Genomic DNA, 20,931 nt, shown 5'->3' with positions numbered 1-20,931 from the left:
CCTGACAGCCCCCTTCCACCATCCCCTGCCTCTGACACTCCTTTGCCTGACGACCCCATTGCTTAGCCACCTGTTCCTGAATCTTGCCTGGGAGCCCCCCACCACTTGCCCCTGACTGCAGTCCGTCGCCTGCAGTAGCCAAGAGCCTCAGGCCATCAAGGAGACAATGGCCCAGATGACAGCGCAGGCTCCTGGGTAGTTTTCTAGACTTTGTCGTTCCCTAGAGGATGAGGAACTAAGGGGGAACTGTGTAATGACTCAGGCAGTTGCACTACAAAAGGACTTGTTGACTGTCCTGTTTGTTTGTACTTTAAGGCAGATGGAGGTGGAGGCAAGGAGATAGATAGGAGTGCATGCCAGAGTGTGCAGGGAAAGTTGGAGAGTGAGTGACAGACAGAGCGCTTACGGAGCTGGACGTTGACTTAGTGAGAGTGACAGGGAGTGGTCCATGGCAGACAGTGGTGCATGGCAGACAGTGGTCTTTACTTGTTTACTTGTACATGTTAAATAAATATCTTGTTTGGATTATCCTGCCTGTGGAACACTACAATATATACATACATACAGTAAATATATACATTACTGTTTCTTTATGTTTGCCACCATTCAGATTGGTTCAGGTTGAAACTTGATCCAAAATAGTTGCTCACTAGATGGCGCTGGCTCTTACTTTTATAAAGACACTTTGACTGATCTAACCTATGTTACATATATGTCTATGGCAGATAATAACTAAAACTGAAATCTATCTTAAGCACACGTCAAAAAAAGACAAAATTTCAATAATTACAATAAGACCTCACAGAATTTAAATCATACTTTTATTTATGAAAATGTTATTCAAACCTACTTTTCTTGAAAAGAAAAGATTCTAGTTAATTTTAATGGATTCATTGATTATTTTTCTTTTACTATAAGAAAAATGACATCCATTAGTTGAAAAAGATCAAAGAAGTGTTAGATATTTTTTCAGTTTTTTTTTTCCTTTTCTAAAATGCGAATTTATTGCTCATGAAACTGAGAAACAAAGAAAACAATTACTGATTAAAAATATGCTTCTTAATTTTATCAATTCTATTTTGATTTTTTTTTTATCACAGTGATACAAATGTGTATTTAATATATTGATAAAACAATGTATAATTATAACAGTAACATTTTTTCATATCAAAATTGTATTGCTCATATTGTGATATCAGAAGATTGCACACACACACACACACAATTTAATTCTGCCGCCTGCTGAGTTCATGTTGAGTTGATCAAACTCACTAGGGATCTCTGGTGGCCATAAATGTAAATGCAGTTGTTCCTAGCAGTAGCTTGTCAGATTGCCAAATGTCAACTGTCAAAATGTATACACTTGAAGTGTATTTAATGGATCATTTGAAACAGTCGTTATGTTTCTGAATCGGCTACTTGGACTGCATTTCTCTTTTTCAAAAAACTGTTTGGAGATTAAAAAAACAAAAAAAAACAACAGTAACTACATGTTAAAGTGGTTATAGCTAGTGAATCCAGCCCTCCCATTCACTAACTCTTGCCTATTCAACAGCAATTTCCCCAAATTATTACACTGAATTCAGAATCAAAGCATTTATCTTGTCATTGTGGTAAGCTAAGATGGCATTAACCCATGGCAAAACCTAGCCTGGTATACTGGTGGTCAATTGCATACATTATCTTTGCAAGCACAAACTTTAACAAACACAGCAGTTTTAGACGGTAGTTATATTTTTCCCTTCCAGAATGTTATTTTCAGGACCTTTAGTCCTGCCCTGGGTGTTCACAGCTGGAGGTGAACCCACAACGTATAGATATAGATCTATAAACCGTACTTTTAAAAAATACTGTGACCAGGCATCGTAAATCATCATGCCAACAATCTATTCTCTCTCAAATCTTTCATGTTTCCAAAATGGCTTTATCATAACACTGTCCATTTCGAAATTTGACTGACTTTTGGTGTGTCTTCTTAAGCCACAATAAAGTTGATTCTGTTAAATCTCATTACATGTATGCCTATATTACCTTCCAAATTAGAGCCACCACTAATTAGCATAAGAAAGCCACAAGACCATCAGTTTTACTGTATCCTCCTTATTTTCATCACAGTTTTCCATTTTTAATAACAAGGTCCAAAAGCCAAAAGAAATACACAGTATCTGGTTCAAATTATGGTTTATGCTTGAACATTGGTTTACACTCTAAAATATATGATTTTTGGCAACTCTTGCTGTTTCTGCAATATTTTAATTTAGTGTAATACTGTTTTTTTAGCTGCCATTACTGAGTTTCAAAAACAAATCCATAGTTTTCAGAATATGTGTCTCTAATGGCATTGTAACTACTCAGCAGCTATTCAGTGGCAAAGGTGCAGTTCTACATTCAGCTTTCTAATAGTTTTTCTTCAAATTTCCACATTACAAAAACAAAACAAAAAAATTGCACTGCTCACTCTTGCACATATTTTGCAATGAAGAAACAGTATGCCAGTGCTCCATGAATCCTGACACTTTCTACAATTCCATATTTCAAGAAACACATGCTCATATCACAAGAGAAATACCAAAACAATTGTAAAATGTATGGCTTTGTCTTGAGGTAATGTTTATTCTTAATTTCACTTCATTTTGGGTTTAATGTACACACATGTTTCACTGGCCATCTGAAGGAAAGGGCCACCTGCAACAGAACCCTCAATAGCCTCTTGCACGAGGAATCAACATGTTATTGGACTTGGCTTGGATTTGTTTTTGTCCTTGTTTCGTTATTGTGCACAGCCGGTTTTACTCAACTAGATTCAGAATGTTGATTTCGTCAACTGATAGTCACACCTTTTATTTTTAACAGTAAAAGATAACTGTTTTTATTTTAGTCGCCATCTGCCATCACCAGAGGTTTCACTTTGTCATGTATGAATGTTGCAAAAGAAGCTATCTTCATTAATAAAGTCAGTATTCTCACATGATCAGTTACGTGAAGTTTGCTTCTGGCAATTACACCAGATGGTGTGATGCTTTTTTATCAGTTGATAATGAATCTGCCTGGTGTGATTTACATACTTCCAGGCCCTGTAACCCAGCAGTATCTGTCTCCGCTGTGATTCCAGCCATTACAGTAATTACATACTGACAATGAATAATAACTAGGTAGAGTTTGGTTTTGCAAAAGGCCAGGTGTCTGTGCACCTGTTTTTTTTTTTTCTTCTTAATAATTCATTTATAAAATGTCCAGTTATACAGGGTCCAGCTATTGTGTTAGGAACTCTCCCTTAAGTTAATTATGTACAGCTGCAAATGGGTGACACTTCACAAGGCTCTTGTAGTCATAAGGTGGAGTGCCATCCCACAGTTTTGTCATTTTTTGTTTTTATACTATATGCTGTCAATATTCTACTTAAATTAATTATATTTGCACGCTGCTATTTAACTTTTAAACTAATATTTTTGCATATATATATATATATATATATATATATATATATATATATATATATATATATATATATATATGACACTGGAGAGGAGGGCTATAGTGGAAAATTATTGACCCGAGGGAAGACTATTGTTTACGACAGGGGGTTATATTTAAAATAAATAAATAAATAAATAATTGCCATAAACTTGATTTATGCTTTTTTTCAAATCCACTATTTGACATGGTTTATAAATTTGATAAGGACATTCATGGAGGATATGTAAGGATATGTGACAAGGCAGAGGTCCTGTCTCTTTAAGTGTGAAGGTCATGTGGCTGGTGACCATCTTGGTTCAGGAGCGGAGGTACAGCCTGGAGCCAAGATGGCCACCTTTGCACAGCCATGTGACCTTGATTAGAATAACTTGATATTTAGTTATGGGTTAATGGTTTAATTGTTAATTGGGAAACTGATCAGTTGGTTAAGACACCTGTGTGCACTTACCTCTGCATAAAAGCAAGGCAGGGAAACCCTGTTGTTGGGTGTGGTGAGGCGAATGTGTCAGTGGAAGAAAGCCAGTGAAGGCTCTGCTTGTCCTGGCAAACAGAAGCAAATAAAACAGCATGAGATAAAAGAAAAACATTGAAGGCTTTGCCCAGCCTGCTAGTTTAAAGGTGTGGTTTTGTTGGGAAAACAGTTTAGCCATCCCAGTCATTTAGTTAGGGAAACCATTGTTTTGTTTAGGGCCTAAGAAGGACTAGGTGTCTGTTTGGTTTGACTTTAGAACAGTTCGTGTGGCAGAAGTGAGACAACAAGCAGTGCAAGTGTTGAAGAGCATAGACAGCAGCGCTTTACCGGGCAAGCTTAAACTCTGGGGCTTTCAGATTGGTCTATTGCCAAGACATCTGTGGCCACTCACTGTGTATGAGGTTTCCTTGACAACAGTAGAGAAGCTGGCAGCATTAATCAGTTCATATGTCAGGAAATGGTGGGACTATATGGTAAAGGGATCCTACAACTGCCAGTCTCAGCTCTAACCAAAGAGTTTAAGCACGCCAAGGTTCGAATGGAAATGACATTGGTAGAGTCACATGATGAATGTATGAGGGAGGCAGCACCTGTGTTGAAATCTGGAAGAAAGTGGGCGGCAAAGGAAGCTGTGGAAGATGCAAAGGCTGCCCTTCTTATCAGTGATATCATAGGGCAAGTACAGCATGGAAGAGGAGGCCTTGGTCTCAGTTCAGCACCTCCTACATGGCACAAAGCAGCCCCAGCTCAACGGAGGAAACTGGTAGTCAACAAGGTGCAAAAGCAGAGGGAGAGGATGAGGTGCGTAAAGGTAAACAGGGAGAATGGATGAGATGGGAGAGTGGAACAACACAAGATTGTCTGACAAGATCTATGGACAATGGAAGAGATCAAGATCAGTTTCCTCATCAGGTCAACATATGAAGTTCTCCCATCACCACAGAACCTTAGTCTATGGGTAGGTGAGGATCTGTGGTGTCCTCTGTGTTCATCCGCAGCTACATTGACACATTATGACAGGATGTAAGGTGGGTCTTAGCCAGGGATGGTTTACTTGCCGTCATGACCAGGTGCTGCGAAGTATGGCCTTAGCATTGGAAGATAAGTGCAGCATGACCAACAGGTTGCCACCAGTTCCAGCAATATATGACTGTGAACAGGCTGGCTGTAGGGTAACATCAGGCCAGAAAGGAGCATACAGAGACGAGCAGTACTGGCAGGTGAAAACTGAGACACTACGGCATGCAGTGCGTTTATTGCAAATAAACAGTTTAAACAGAAAAACAGCATATGGCACTTGAGGCCAAATTAAACAGACAGACAAAACAGTGGATGAACACTAAACAAGTTCCTTGCTGGTGCTTCTAGCACGTTGTAGCAATTGCTACATTTACTTTTGCTTACGTTTCGTTTTTACTTCGCTCCTCTCCACACCTGTTCTCCACTCACTGAATACACAACCCCGAGTGAGTAAAATATGCATCTATATATACTGTTGTGCCGGGATTCAATTACTAATTGATTATTCACTTGAATCACTTGAACTAATTTGTGCAACCCCATGCTCACATAAAATTAAATACCCTAAATGCATGTGAAGTGCAATCCCTGTGCCTAAATACAACTATATATTTTAAATCACTTGTGCTACACACTTGTGCCACTAACTGGTAGAGTTAATAGTACCATGGGGGGATACTGTGGATGTGGAGTATGAAAGGAAGAAACTTCAGTACGCTCAAGCTGCCGAAGCAGAACAGCGAGGATGGAGAGTCCAGGTTTAGCCAGTGGAGGTGGGTTGTCGAGGATTTGTGGCACACTCCACAACCCGGTTTCTCAGAGACATCTGATTCAGTGGTAAAGAGTTGCGAAGCATAGTGAAGAACTTATCTGAAGCAGTAGAGAGCAGCAGCAGAGGTTCTGGTTGAGACTAAAAGATTCTGATTGGGAATCTCAATTAAAGTAGAAAGAAAACAATGTTGATGTAAAGGAAGGTAAGTAAGCTGGGCTTAGTTGAGTGGGGGATGGAGGGGGGTGATGCTGGGATGCTAGAATCACTGTCGAGCCCACTTAAGGTGTCGTGTGCTAGTCATTGAAACACCAATGATAGAAGGTCCCCACTGAAGATCCCAGAGAAGTACCCTACTCAGCTCAGTCCAAATGGTTGTCATGCTGATGCACTAGGAAGGCTGCATTGTGGTTGATCCCTGGAGTCAGCATTACAGCCATTGTGTGTGCTGATGCGCCAGTGAGGCAAAATACGCTGATCCCTGGAGCCAGCATTATACTTCAGCCATCAACACCAGGCAGAAAGATATCTACATCATCAGATGGAAGGAAACGCAGATGGATCACATCAGTTTACAGTAAAAGTAAACTTAAAATATTCTTGGTAACTAGGACCCACATAAAACAATGGTAAAGTCCTGTATCACATTATGTGTGTGTGTGTGTGTGTGTGTGTGTATATATATATATATATATATATATATATATATATATATATATATATATATATATATATATATATACACACACACACACACACAGTGGCTTGCAAATGTATTCAGACCCCTGACCAATTCTCTCATATTACTGAATTACAAATGGTACACTGAAATTTTGTTATGTTTGATATTTTATTTTTAAACACTGAAACTCAGACTCAATTATTGTAAGGTGACATTGGTTTTATGTTGGGAAATATTTTTAAGAAAAATAAAAAACTGAAATATCTTGCTTGCATAAGTATTCAACCCCTGTGCTGTGGAAGCTCCCAGTTTGCACCAATGAAAGAAATTGCCCTAACGAGGACACAATTACCTTACCATTGGCCTCCACCTGTGAACCATTAAAGCTGCTGTCACATTTTCTGGATAAAAACCCCACTGTAGAAGGATCATTGGTAAGGCTGTGAATCTGAAGGAAAATGAACACCAAAGAGCATTCTACAGAAGTTAGAGATAAAGTAATACAAATGCATAGATTAGGGAAAGGGTACAAAATAATATCCAAGTGTTTGGATATCCCAGTGAGCACAGTTGGATCAATAATCAGGAAGTGGAAGCTGCATCACACCACCCAGGCACTGCCAAGAAAAGGCCGTCCCTCAAAACTCAGTGCTCAAACAAGAAGGAGACTTGTGAGAGAAGCCACAGAGAGGCCAACAATCACTTTGAAGGAGCTACAGAGTTCAGTGGCTGGGAGTGGAGTAATGGTGCACTAGTCAACCATATCAAGAGCTATGCATAACACTGGCCTGTATGGGAGGGTGGCAAGAAAGATGCTGTTACTCAAAAAGTAGCATCTGAAAGCAGGTCTGGAGTTCACCAGAAAGCATGAGAGTGACCCAGCTGCGATGTGGGAAAAGGTTTTGTGGTCAGATGAGACCAAGATAGAGCTTTTTGGCCAAAACTCAAAGCGCTATGTGTGGGGCAAACCTAACACTGCCAACGCCTCAAGACACACCATCCCTACAATGAAGTATGGTGGTGGCAGCATCATGCTGTGGGGATGCTTCTCATCAGCAGGGACTGGGCATCTTGTTACAATTGAAGGAAGAATGGATGGAGCAAAATACAGGAAAATACTGCAAGAGAATCTGCTTCAGTCCGCTAAAAAAAACTGAAGCTTGGGAGGAAATTTACCTTTCAGCAGGACAATGATCCCAAGCACAAGGCCAAAGCAACATTGGAATGGCTCAAGAACAAAAAGGTGAATGTGCTACAGAGGCCAATTCAAAGTCCTGATCTCAATCCCATTGAGAATCTGTGGCACTATTTGAAAATTGCGGTCCACAAGCGTCGTCCAACCAACCTGAACAACCTTGAGCAAATTTGCCAAGAAGAATGGGCCAAAATCACTCCGACACTGTGTGCAAAGCTGGTACACACTTACCTCAAAAGACTTAAAGCTGTTATTGCAGCGAAAGCTGGCTCTACTAAATATTAATGTGTGTGGGGTTGAATACTTATGCAAGCAAGATATTTCAGTTTTTTATTTTTCTTAAAAATATTTCCCAACATAAAACCAATGTCACCTTATAATAATTGATTTTGAGTTTAAGTGTTTTAAAATAAAGTATCGAACAGAACGAAATTTCAAAGTACCATTTGTAATTCAGTAATGAGAGAATTGGTCAGGGGTCTGAATACTTTTGCAAGCCACTGTGTGTGTGTGTGTGTGTGTGTGTGTGTGTGTGTGTGTGTGTGTGTATATATATATATATATATATATATATATATATATAATATTCAAGATTAGTTATATATATATATATATATATATATATATATTCAAATGATTTATTCAATCGTTTTAAATGTGACTTGTCATTGCAAGAATGTCTTCAGGCACATTGATTGGTTTATTCAATCTTTCCAGAACCTTCGTCATATCTTTACCTTGTTTCGTATTCCGATTTCCACGAATGCACCTCATCAGTACCAAATGGTATGTAAATAAATGGTGAAATGCGCCGCTGTGTCACTTGTTAAATAAACCTGAATAAGACACAAGTCAATTTGCTGTTTTCCATTCTGGCGAGTTGCTTCACCATTCTTTTAAATAATTCCATGCTTTTTTTTTTTTTTTTTTTTTTTTTTTTAATACTGCTCCTGTACATGTATTCATAATGAATTTAGAACTACTGCAGCATTTTTTAACGTGTGTAGGGGTGCTGTGTTAATTTAGTTTGACAGTTACTTTATTATTATAGTGTATTAACATACACTTGCATATTGCTTTTCCTTTACTATTTTTATAGATGTATTTATTTACTGATTGATATTGTGTCTGGTGGTCATCTCCACCTTGAATAACACTTCAGCTAACAGAACACTTTGCTTGCTTCCTGACGGGTGTTCTCTTAGTCGGACACTACTGTATACAGTACATACATATGTTCCTCCATGTTAAGAAACCTCTATCCCTGATTTTATGGTAATATTACTTTACTTTTTATTGGTAAAATTATACACATTTTTCAATATCTTCAAAAAGTACTACGTAATTGAATGTCGAAAATATTGCAATTTTTAGGGGGGGAAATGATAATGTTCTACTATATTTAAACCTGCAGTTATAATTGTAGACCGTACCAACAGTCTTTCATTTCATTGAGGATCTCCTTCCAATGCGTAGGATACTGTAACCAATCCTGTCCTAAAATTTGAGTGAAAAGGTTTGGCATCTACAGCCCAGGAAAGAGCTATAGTACCAAGACTTAAATTTAGAGGAAGACTAGGCCTTATAACAACCTTCACATGCATCTGTGACCACATGTAAGACTGTGGTGGACAGTGCGTTAAATAGGGAATCCATAAAAACAAATTACACAGTGAAATAGCTACATATGCTACAAACTGTCTCACCCCAGCAAACTAAATCGGGTAGCAGCATTGTTTGTCCAACCCTCATGTGTCTAAAATGCGCTGTATTATAAAAGACTATCACAAAAATGTTCTACTTTAAGCAAAATGTCATATAAATGTCTCCCAACTGATTTTCTGTATGCTAAATTGTGTCTCCTGGGGAAAAAAACAAAAACATTTAGGAACAGGACTAGAAGAAACTAGTGGGGTTTGCGATCCATTACACTGAAGTAAGTGACTCAGTTTTTCTCATGCCAAAAACAAGATTGGTATGAAATAACCAGACAAACATTTGATCCATATATAACATAGTAAACATATTTGAACACCCCATTACATTTGTATGACGGGTCCAGAGCTCATTTGCTCTAATATTGATATTGTTGTTTATAGCTGTCATCTTGCTTGCTGGTCTGTTGTGTTACTATGCTTTTTTGCTTCCTGATTCTCAAAAAACATGTGATATTTTATTGCACAGTATATAAGGTGGTGTCAAACCGAGTCCAAAAGTCACACGATAACATGATTACTGAACACCATGCAGGCAGTAAGCAATAAGAGGAATTAATAATAAAATCTTGTTAGAAAAACATCATCATAAACTATTAATATGTTGTTTGAAACTCGAGATGAATGTGTTTTTTTATATATACAATTCTATAAACTATTAAAGGTAAATATATGTATTTATAGATGTAAGTCTATATCTGGCATCCCCCCCCCCAGAAAAAAAATAAAACAATGGAGCCTAAGAAAGGGTGAAACAGCACAGCAGACACCATCCAGTGCTAATAGTGTCTCATTTAATGCTAACACAGGAAAGACAATGGGTTCCAAATGTTAGATTATAGCTGTAAACAACAACAACAACAACAATAATAATAATAGGAATCACTACAACACATGACTTTAGATAAAGATAATGTACTAAAGCTATTTTGGTTTAAACCACTGTGCTTTGAAACGTTAACAACGATCTGTATTTAGGTAAGGTAAATAAAGGGCCTATTGTGTAATAAGTAATTAAAAAAAATTTAACCTACTGGTAGAAAAAAAAAGTGAGCTATCTGTTTTTTTTTTTTTTTTTTAACGGGCCAATAAAAACAGCACACAACTATTACGTGTTAGTATTAAAATGTATCTGCCATCTGTCTCACAGCTGCGCGCGCACTTAAACTTCCGTGAAATAAATGTACAAGTGACCTGAAGTGACCCGTAGGGCGTGGGGTTACACAGCTTCGGAGATGCAGGACATTTCACAACAGCCATTTATAAAGCCTAATAGTTTTTTTTTTTTTTTTTTTTTTTTTTTAATTCCTAACGATACTTTTACAACGCTGTTATTGTAGCGTGCGCAACTCTGTTGCATTTGCACCGAAGTGTGAACTGTCAACACATATTCCTGGCACTAGGCTATGCTAAAGTTTAAATCACATATTGTGAAAACGAAGTTAGAAGTACTGACTGCCCTGCAAACTTATCTGCTCATGACAGGCTCTTCCTAAACTATACATAATGTCACAGCACCACAACTTTGAAACCAAAAAAAAACCCCTGAGCCCACCAAGCACCCAGTTACTTCCTGAGGTCTGACCCCTCCGTGTTGTGATTGGTACCCTTTCTGTGAGTTACGATGACGGAAATTCTCGGATTGTTTTTTGTGGAACCGATAACCACACTGATTTTGCAATGCGGTCTTCTGTGCAGTTGAATTTGTTTTGGTGCAGAAATCACGCCTTACCCTTGTTCTGATTGGATAAGAGTTTTGCTCTGCCTGAAGAGCACGTTTCTATTGGTTCATATCCCTGAACTCCGTGTAAAGAGGAGGGTCTATGTCTTCACACACACGCCGGTCATTTCAATTTTGCTTGGTTTGGGGGCTCAAGATATGCGTTAAACATTCAAAACGGCACAACATTGAGTTGTGAAATAATCAATGCAAGTACACGGTATTCCGCTTCAAAAGTCCAACTAATAATCAAAACGCGTGTAAAATGAATTTATTTAGCAACTACATTTTTAAGACCAGTACTTTTAAGCCAAGTAACTACATTTCTGTACTGTTTCGTGAAAAGTTTTTAGATTTGAAGTCAGCCACAGAACTGTGCAAATTATAGAAGGCGAGTGGTTTGTCTACTGTGGTCTCCGATGTTATCACTTTAAACCAAAAATAAACTCATGGAGGTGGGTGAGGTCCCCGCTGCTCTCTACATTATACATATATTAAAATACTACACAAGGGAGGAGGGAGGAAAAGAGACATCCGGGCCCTTTCCCTGGTCCCACTGTGCACTGACACAGCAAGCAGCTGGCACAGAGCATGAAAATGAAACATCAGAAGTGTGGTTCGTGCAGGCGACAGGGCTTTAACCCAACAGGTAAGATACAGCAGTATTTCCACTACACTATATATATATATATATATATATATATATATATATATATATATATATATATATATATATATATATATATCGTGGGCTTTTCTGTGTACGGTATGGTGTGCATGTTGCAGATTGTACTCAGAATGGTGCTGAAGATTGTCATTTAGGGATGACACAAATCCCGTATGTATAGTGTATACAACTGTATCTAATATAAGTGCCAGCTAGACCAGTAACAGTGCAGTTGGCATAGTGATGGGTTGGGTTTGTGATATACTGGGACATGAGGAAAAGTGAGAGTAGTTTGGTTGCTGCCAAAATGCAAGCTGACGCTCCAGTGTTTACGGTAAAGATTTAAGTGAAGAAGCGTGGGTGGTAGAAGAAAGTTAAAACTGGATTTATAGAGTCGGGACTACTGTGACACGGCCACACCGCACCTGCTTATAATTGAATGCTAACGATTTTGATTACAGACAGTATAATTCGCCTACTCTGTAGCTGTTTAACTCGCGAGCAGTGGGTTCACTGGGATGGGGTATATTGCGCAGAGCAACTTATGTCCGTGGACAGAATTATTGTTGTTTGGGAGGTTTAGATTTTTTTTTAAATGAAGACGTTTTTAGACTTGATATTTAAAGTTTTCAGATTGAGATAAGGTCTAAGAAGGGTGATCCATTCTTTATGCTATTGTGGCATTGGATAACGGATAATCCATTCTTCATTTTAGTGCGCCACCTTCCATCATACATACATACATAACTTAGCATACATAACATAAATAGATTGTAATAATAATAATAATAATAATAATAATAATAATAATAATAATAATACAAACTAAATGTATCCGTTGTGGTCCTTAAGATCCAGTTTGTGGGCACATAGTAATTCCCACCCTTGACACGTGTCCTAAAATAGAAAATAGCTTGTATTGCTTCAGTGTGCTGTACTCTGTGTGGCAGATACATCAAAACAATGGACCCACAAGCAGTTTGATTGAAAAGTGATGACGTTCTATTGATAGACCTGAGTTTGTCATTACATTCATTTATCATGATGACAAGTGGCAGAGCTGTTTTTATACAAGACAGCCTACGTGTTCAGGGTAGAACTAAAGCCAAAACAGTTTTGAAAAGAAAAACCTAGACACTCTCATTTACCTTTTTGTGGAGAAAACTGTTTTTTCTTATGTCAGTAGGTTTGTGCAATTTCTATTATAACTGTAACAATGTAAGGGCCATTTAAAAAATGTATTTAGCTCCCTCCCACATGGGGTCATTTTACATTTTAAATCAGTGATGTGTGAGCCCCCACAACTCCCTTTAGATTTGTATGATTCCCTTCACTAATGGATTGTCATAGTGTGCTTGTGACTGATAGTAGCTATGGAAATGGTTTTCAGAACATTTTTAGGCAGCAGCTTTAAGGGAGGTGTCAGTGTCTGAGGCTTACTAATAACGTTATGCACACACAGTGGCTTTGGTTTAGACAGATGTTTTAGGAGGTTACCTTTTATTTGTTTTCTCATCAGTGGAATTGTTTTTTTTGTTATTTATACTGTCTTTGTTTTTTTATATTTATACTGTATATACTGTAGCTTATTCCAGCTTAAATCTTTTATTCTCAAATGAAACATTTACACACACTTGTAACAACAGTGGCTTTTCTGTCTGGTAAATCCATCTCAGTTACATAAGTGAGCAGGGGGATGATGTTAAAAGTAGTTCTGAGAGGTCCATGCGGGTACATGGGAAGCCATCTTGAGGCAGGGAATGCAATTTAGAAGTTTAAAAAAGTGGTCATAATGTAAAAAAATTAAAACAATACACACACCTTACGTAAACAGTTGTAGCAACACATGGGAACATGTAACACAATAAAATAAAAAGGTCCTTATATACCCTTTAACTAATAAGTAAGGACACATTCATTTTTTCTGAAGAAATAAGTTACCTTTTTTCTGTAACGTGCCTAACGATGATTACAGAGGCACTAATCTGGATGCAAGTTAACACATTTCCAATATCTTTCACACCCAGCTGTTCAAACTAGGGCAATTTAATTTTATTTGAATTCTTCTTCCCTGGGTGAGGGGGTCCACAATCATTTGCACAAACAGGAAATTTGTGTTAAGTGAATCATATTGTAAGAAGTAATTTATAATAAGTGACTGCTAAACTTGGCTGGTTATTATCAGGAAATCTGTTTAATCCGAGTTTGTTTTAATGAGAAGAGCAAGGTTGCTGAATACAAGAGCATCACATTTTTGGACTTGTACACATGTAAAATGCTTCCCCTAGTGGGCATTTTATGTGCTGCTAAAATGAAAGCCCTTTGGGAACAGTGTGCAACAGTTCATGGATTTGGAGTGCTATGCTGTAGTGCAGATAGTGATATGAGTGGGTTAAAAGAAGGATGGAGGAGAGGTTCAAACAGTATAAATTAACTCAAGTCTTTGGTTTGTTCATAAAGGATGTTGGAGAGGAAGAAGAAAGTGCCAGGTAAATTTAAGGGGAACTGGAACTTGTGATGTTTTATTGATTTTTATAGTGCACTTTGTTTTTCATATTTCTGCTAATAAGCAATATAAAACAAAATATTGAGTATAATATATGCTAAGTGCCATAGCCAATTCCACATTAAACATCAGCATATTGCAATATTGTTCACTATGGGACTCTTTTGTGTGGTTTACTGATACACTTTAGTATATAGGTCTTACAAATTGGTTTGCAAAGATCAAAGAAGTAGTGTTAGCTTCTGTATTCTTCATATTGATTACATGTACTAAATAATGCTCCATTTCAGTCACAAGTCTGATGACTAACAGTTAGAAGTTTACCCCCCCCTCTCATTTTGAACAGCTAGTACACTCAAGTGTACAGTATGCCTATTAACTCTCCCCCATGTAACTCTGACCCCCAGTGGACACTCTCGTAACTCACCTTCAAAGGCATTGCAGTTGTATTACGTACTGTTGGGTGTACATTATTCCTTGTGTTTCTCATTTCAATTTTAGACTGTTATTTCTTAGTAGGACACATGCTTCGATGAAGAGCTCTGATTGCTTAGCTCCTTTGCTGTCATACCACATATTTGCAATAGAATTCAATGCTTTTTTTTTGTATGGCTCCAGTGTCACCCTTTGTGTGAAAGTCTAATATAAAAAGTCTAGCTTATATTATTTTTGTTGCATGAAGAAACCACAAGACCTAACACAGTAGGAACTTCCATCTGGTAATGTTTAACGAAAACAGACATTACCTCAGATACTGTATCTACAGTATTAGTTTTGCTAAGTTATTGTGCATGCAAAATAGTCTATAATGGCAAAAGAGTACATCCAGCTAGGGTGGATAATGGTTGCATAGTCTAATGGTTGAAAAGTATGAAATAGAAGTTTATGCTGATTCTATTCAGTAAAAGTAACATATATTGACCTAGGTCATATACTTCTGCTGCAGCTCTGGCACAGTTAAACTACAGATATTGTAACATACTTTACATGTTTGCTAACTTCAGTTTTGTTTTATTGTACTATTATCATACTTTTATTTTCAACGGGACGGCCGTAAAAGATATGAGGAACACACACAATGAATTGTCCAAATGTAAGAGTGCAAATGTGTTTCATGTTGCTCTACCTTGGAGGTCAAAGGCTACACCATTGTAGGAACATCCACAACTTTTTTTTTCTCCCTTGTTCTGACAAGAGAGCAGTGATTTCCTGTAAACTGTTTGTTATTTTCGAGAAAGCACTGAGTGAATTTGTAAGCATACCATCGGACAGACCCTTTTCCTCTCAAGAGATCAGAGAGTAGGTAAACCAAGGAAACTATTAAAACAAAGTAATTATTTATAGCAAATGTATATCATAGTTCCTAAATTTAAAATGTTATGGCTTCTGTTTTCTACAGATGAAACCTCAGGACAAATGTGATATTGATTTTAAAATAATTTAAGTTGAAGTTGTGTCTGTGCTGCACTTGGGTTAAATCATCCTTCAGGGGTTGCATGTCTCTTAACTCTATGTCAGGGCACTGGAGCGCTCATTTAATTAAGCATCATATTGGTGACAGGAGACAAGTGAAGCAGGAAACTTTACTTGTCTCAGGTATAGTAGCTGGGAGGGGGGTAGATTATCTTTTGCATCGGGGCTTGTGAAGCATGGCTTAAAAATATTCAAAAAACATATTTGATCCAAAGTTTCCTGTATAAAATTGTGGAAATGTAAGACTGAACCAATAACATGATTAAGTTGATGGTATCAGATTGAGAAATGTAGCTGTTTTGAATAAACTATATCACTGTTTGATATTGATAATAGGAAAATGCATTTAAAAAAAAAAATAAAAAAACAAGTGCTGATGCATGTAAACTCAACATTTGCATAATGTGGTGGGTTTTTTTTTTTTTTTTTAATTGTATCTGATAACTCTAAGCTTCATCATAAAAGACTGAAATGTTTCTGTGGCCATCTAGTGTTGTACATGTCAAGGGGAAAACTGGGGAACCAAGCAGGTGAATTAAATAGTGTTTTGTATACAGTATGCTTTACTGTTCCTGTGGTGGCATAAGGAAATTGTCTTTTCTGGAGGCTTTAGTATCCAGTATTCTCTGTGTGATCTTTGACAATCAGTATATTTCACTGTGGCAGGAATTTATCAGCCTTACAGTACTGTGTTAGTGAACATGAAATAGATTTAACCTTTAAGAAAACTACATTTTTTTTAATCCACTACATTGAGCTTCCAGTTTTCTGTCAACTGCTTATCCTTCTAATCACAGCAACATACCCAGGCACCAGTCATATATATATATGCTTAATATCTGCAAGCATGCAGTACCACAGTGCCAGCTATTGACTTAAAACATTAACATGCCATGGCTTTATACAAATTATGAATTGTGTACACGTGTGACTAAAGCACCAAACACTCTGGGCATTAAAAGTACATTCCATGAAATTGTTTGTGAGCATATATATATGAAACACACACACACACACACACAGTGCTCCCTCGCTATAATGTCGGTCTCGGGAGACACACAATGTGAGCGTTATAACTATAAATGGGGGAGGGGGTGAGGGGAGCCGCGGGGACACATAACACACATCTGACTAAAATACAAAATAAAATAAGTCCCTCTCTATAATGCACATATAGTGAAGCACAAACATTCTCACTCATGGATAATTTCTATTAGCAGTTTTTAAACTATAAATAGCCTGGCTAAGTGGTGGGAGTTGGGAGTAAAGTTGGAAATGACAGACAAGCAAACCAAGTGCGAGAAGGAGGGAGAGAGGAAGAGGGAATGGGCTCTCCCCAGGGCCGGCTGCGGTAGCGGGGCTGAAGCGAAGCTGAAGAGTATCGTCTCCTGGATAAAGCCACAGCCCCTCTCGCAGGAAAAAGTAAATCCATTAGGAAAGATAACCAAGTAATATGCCTAATATTTATTTAGTTATAAAAGGAATGTGAATAAAATGTCTTTGTGTTATAAAGAGCCAGTGTAGCTTTTCTTCAGTTCAGATACTCTATCAAAAGGGAAACACAAACAAATTAGACTGAGAAGTTGTTAAGAGTTTGAACAACACTGGTACTGTATTTATTGTAGAAATATTGCATGAATCACTAGTATAGGGAATTGGATGCTTTAGGAGCCTTATATCCAAGGTGCGTTTTAACCGAGAGCCTTATAACGAGGGAGCACTGTGTGTGTGTGTGTGTGTGTATATATATATATATATATATATATATATATATATAAAATGCATGCATGCATGCATGTTTATTTATTTTTTTAAAGAATAAATCCCTTTACTTTCCTGAATATGTGAATGTTATTAGCCCAATATATAAATCACACAGGCCTGCATTATTAGATTTTTGCATGTTTGGTTTTTGAATTCTAGGTTAATTACATTGCACTCACATAACATTAATTCAGATGAAATCCCTAACAATTGATACATCTGTAACAATTAAGTAGAATATAGTGTCTACTTCTAGAACACATATGAAAATATTTGTAATATTAGTTAGTATATACAGAAATGTTAAACAAATGGATTTCTAGCAAATGTCGTATTGCTGTAATACCTTAGATTGTAAAATGTAGATCATGTACCACAGTATTGTTTTATTTTGCGTTTCTCATCGTCATATATTTTTTGTTCACTACACATTGTATTCTAACTGATAAATGCCTATCGAGATCATACCCAAACAATCTTCAGTGTTACATATAGATCTAGCTTACACTTTTATTTATTTATTTTTTACATAATTTACAGTTCACTATGAGCTCCCTTGCCCAGAAACTCTCATAATCTGCAAAGCAAATTCTGTTTAAAAGACTGAAAAGGTGATGATAGCAATGCTGTCAGGTAGGGAGACAGTCAACAATGTGTTAAACAACTTGGCAAAGGCCAGAAATGTGTGAGAATTTGTTGATAATTTAGTGGAAAATTGATGACCCAATTGGGTACACTGTATTTAGCATTTGCAAAACTATCCAAACAGTATTTTGTTGGCTGTGCCTCAGGTATCTGAAGCCAGTCTACATGGAACTGGTTCAGCCACCTGGGGTGGGCTGGCTTGGGAGGTGGGTAGTCATGCTATCACTGGCTGTGTTTGGGGCAGCCCCAGGGCAAAGCTAATGTACTGTACTTTAGCTATCTAAATAATTCCATTAAATCTTAACTAATGTGACTTCACTTCAGATTTCCCTATAAGAAAAACCCACATATTATGGTAAAAATGTAGTTATATATTTTTTTGTATTGCAGTTAGACAAGCAATATTTTCAGACCTCTTTCAGTCTTGCACTTGCGGTTCTACCTCAGGAGGATCTGGAAGTTCTTGAAAAAGGAAACAAATGGTAGACATCAAAAAAATGTATATGCTCAAGAAGGGTCCTATCTAAAATTGAATTTTATTTTTTACATATTCCAAATTGTTTTTATGAATCCTGCGAAGGTAACCCTTATGAGACGAAGAAGAAGAGTAGCATGTATTGCACAGTACAGTGCAAATGTTTTCATAAGCATCCATTACGCATCAGTTTCCACTGGCACTATTGTAGGATGCCTAACAATAAAATCAGATCAATATAACTTTGACATTTTCGTCTTTCTCTAACAACAATTCAAAAGTCAGTATAATCCTGGTTTAAGGTTAGTTTCCTTGATTGCATAGATATTAATGTTTTTTTTTTTTTTGTTAACATAGATTTTTAAATCCATTTCTTTGTTTTTGTAATTTCACCTTTTATAAGCACTAAATATCAGTAACTTTGACAAGTGACATCTTGGCATTTTGCTTTAATATATAGTCATTATACCCCTCAATACTGATGTGTTTGTTTTTAAATTATTTGTTTGTACACTAAACTTTCATATTTGAAAACAACATTGGTATTATAAAACAAATGTTTATTATAAATAAACTACATGTTTATTTATTTTTTCTTCCACCAAATATGTAGACTAATCAAGTCCCTGCAACAAACATCTAAATTGATCTACTGTGCGAGAGTTCTGGAAATTTTGAACTAAGGCCCTGCTAAATCCAGCATACTAAACTTAACCTTTATATTGTACTGTTCCCCTTTTGTGTTTCAGATGTGATAGAATTGGGATCGTACTGAAGATAAGGAGTAAAGGTATCTACAATCACTTACATTTGCAGTCTGCTGAGTTAGCACAAAACTATTGCTTCCCAAGGACCAAGTTTGTTTGAAGGTAATGGTAAATAATACACTCATCTTTTTGTTGCAAAACTGAAATGCTGATGTTTTAAAAAAAGAGATAAAAGAAAAAACCTCTACAATGTAATCAGTGGTAATCACGATGGAAATGTATCTTTGTGTGATTACAGACGGGAGAGCAGAAACAACTCTTTTCTTCAGATTTTGTAAAATACAAATTGAGAGAGAAAAAAAGATGCCAACAACAGATAATGATTGAGAACACTGAGAAGCAATTGGCCCCATTGAGTACTACAAAGTTTAAAAAAACAAACAACACAAAAACAACACTGCAGTTATAGATCAGCTTATAGAAAGACAAAAGGAGCACAAATATACTGTCTGCATTTAAGAAAAGACTGAAAACTTTTTTTTTTCCCCTTCATACGGCTATATTTTTCAACACAATCCAGATTCCAGATATTTATATTCACACCTCAGGTCATAAGTCAAGACATTTCTCATCTTTTACACATTCACCATGAGACGGAGAACTTGTCTTTTGAGCATCAAAGTGTATCCAAATCATGCTCCCTCCTGCAACTGTGCCTGTTTTTTGTTACACAATAGTGCTGTAGTTAATTTAAATCAGAAGATCAGGATTGTTGCCGTATGTGCCAATTCTTGATGGATTTTTCTAGTGAGCAAACCTGTTAGGGACACCTTCTGGATGTTTTGTCTGGAAGTAATTTGTTTCAGACGTGTAATGGGGATGTTGTGCACAGTATTTACATAAAAGATAACACCCTGTGCCAGGAAGGTATTTAGACTGCTCTATTTCACTTCTGTTTGGTAATGGCTGCTAATGGAGTTTTCTTCACAAGGTGCAGTTAATACCCTAAGGTATTGGGTCGTCTCAGTATAACCACAAACCTTCAAGTATATTTTTGTGCTTATTAAATGGCCTATGAAAAATAAAATAATATCTTAAAAGAATACATTGTCAGTCCCTCCAGTATTCCACAATCAAAGAAACCCACACAGAATTCACACTAGAATGATGTATTCCGGTATCTGCTGCCATTATCTTATATGAAAATCAGGGTAGGCACATACAGAGGGTCATCATAATCGTGTGTGTGTGTGTATATATATATAGTAAACGATCCTCACACTCACGGATTTCGTTGCCCCTTTAAGACCAGACCCAGGACACAGAAATGGAATTTCTTTAGCGCTGACGCGCACTTTTAATAAACACCAATCAAATAAATTAAACAAAACAAACAAAACAGAAACAAACACCTAGCTCTCTCTTGGAGCTCTAACTAACATTAACGGGAACCTAACTAAACATTCAGGACGGCTAAGCCGTTTACCTGACAACAAAACCAAATACAAACTCACACAGGCTTCACGCCGTACTTCACCTTCGCTACGACTGCTCACTCACACAGTCGGGCTCTTCTCTCAGCAGCCTGGAACAGACTGGCTGCCTCTCTTAAATACCCTGCACCTGGCTCTAATTTACAACTAC

The 20,931-nt window shown here is 37.1% G+C and overlaps 1 protein-coding gene across 3 annotated transcripts in view; it reads left to right on the top strand.

The window, feature by feature from the left end:
• The first annotated feature begins 11,603 nt into the window (after positions 1-11,603).
• LOC121314353 (zinc finger and BTB domain-containing protein 7C-like) overlaps positions 11,604-20,931 on the top strand; it is an 89,128-nt gene continuing 79,800 nt past the window's right edge. For all 3 annotated transcript variants that reach the window (XM_041247549.1, XM_041247558.1, XM_041247539.1), the window contains exons 1-2: positions 11,604-11,699; positions 19,330-19,449. The gene's annotated coding sequence lies outside the window, so the exon portion shown is untranslated. The remainder of the gene's footprint in view (positions 11,700-19,329; positions 19,450-20,931) is intronic.

The sequence above is a fragment of the Polyodon spathula genome, chromosome 1 (assembly GCF_017654505.1).
Source record: "Polyodon spathula isolate WHYD16114869_AA chromosome 1, ASM1765450v1, whole genome shotgun sequence".
In the NCBI taxonomy this organism is placed as follows: domain Eukaryota; kingdom Metazoa; phylum Chordata; class Actinopteri; order Acipenseriformes; family Polyodontidae; genus Polyodon; species Polyodon spathula.
The sequence above is the reverse complement of the archived record's forward strand: the minus strand, read 5'-3'. Positions and strand labels throughout refer to the sequence as shown.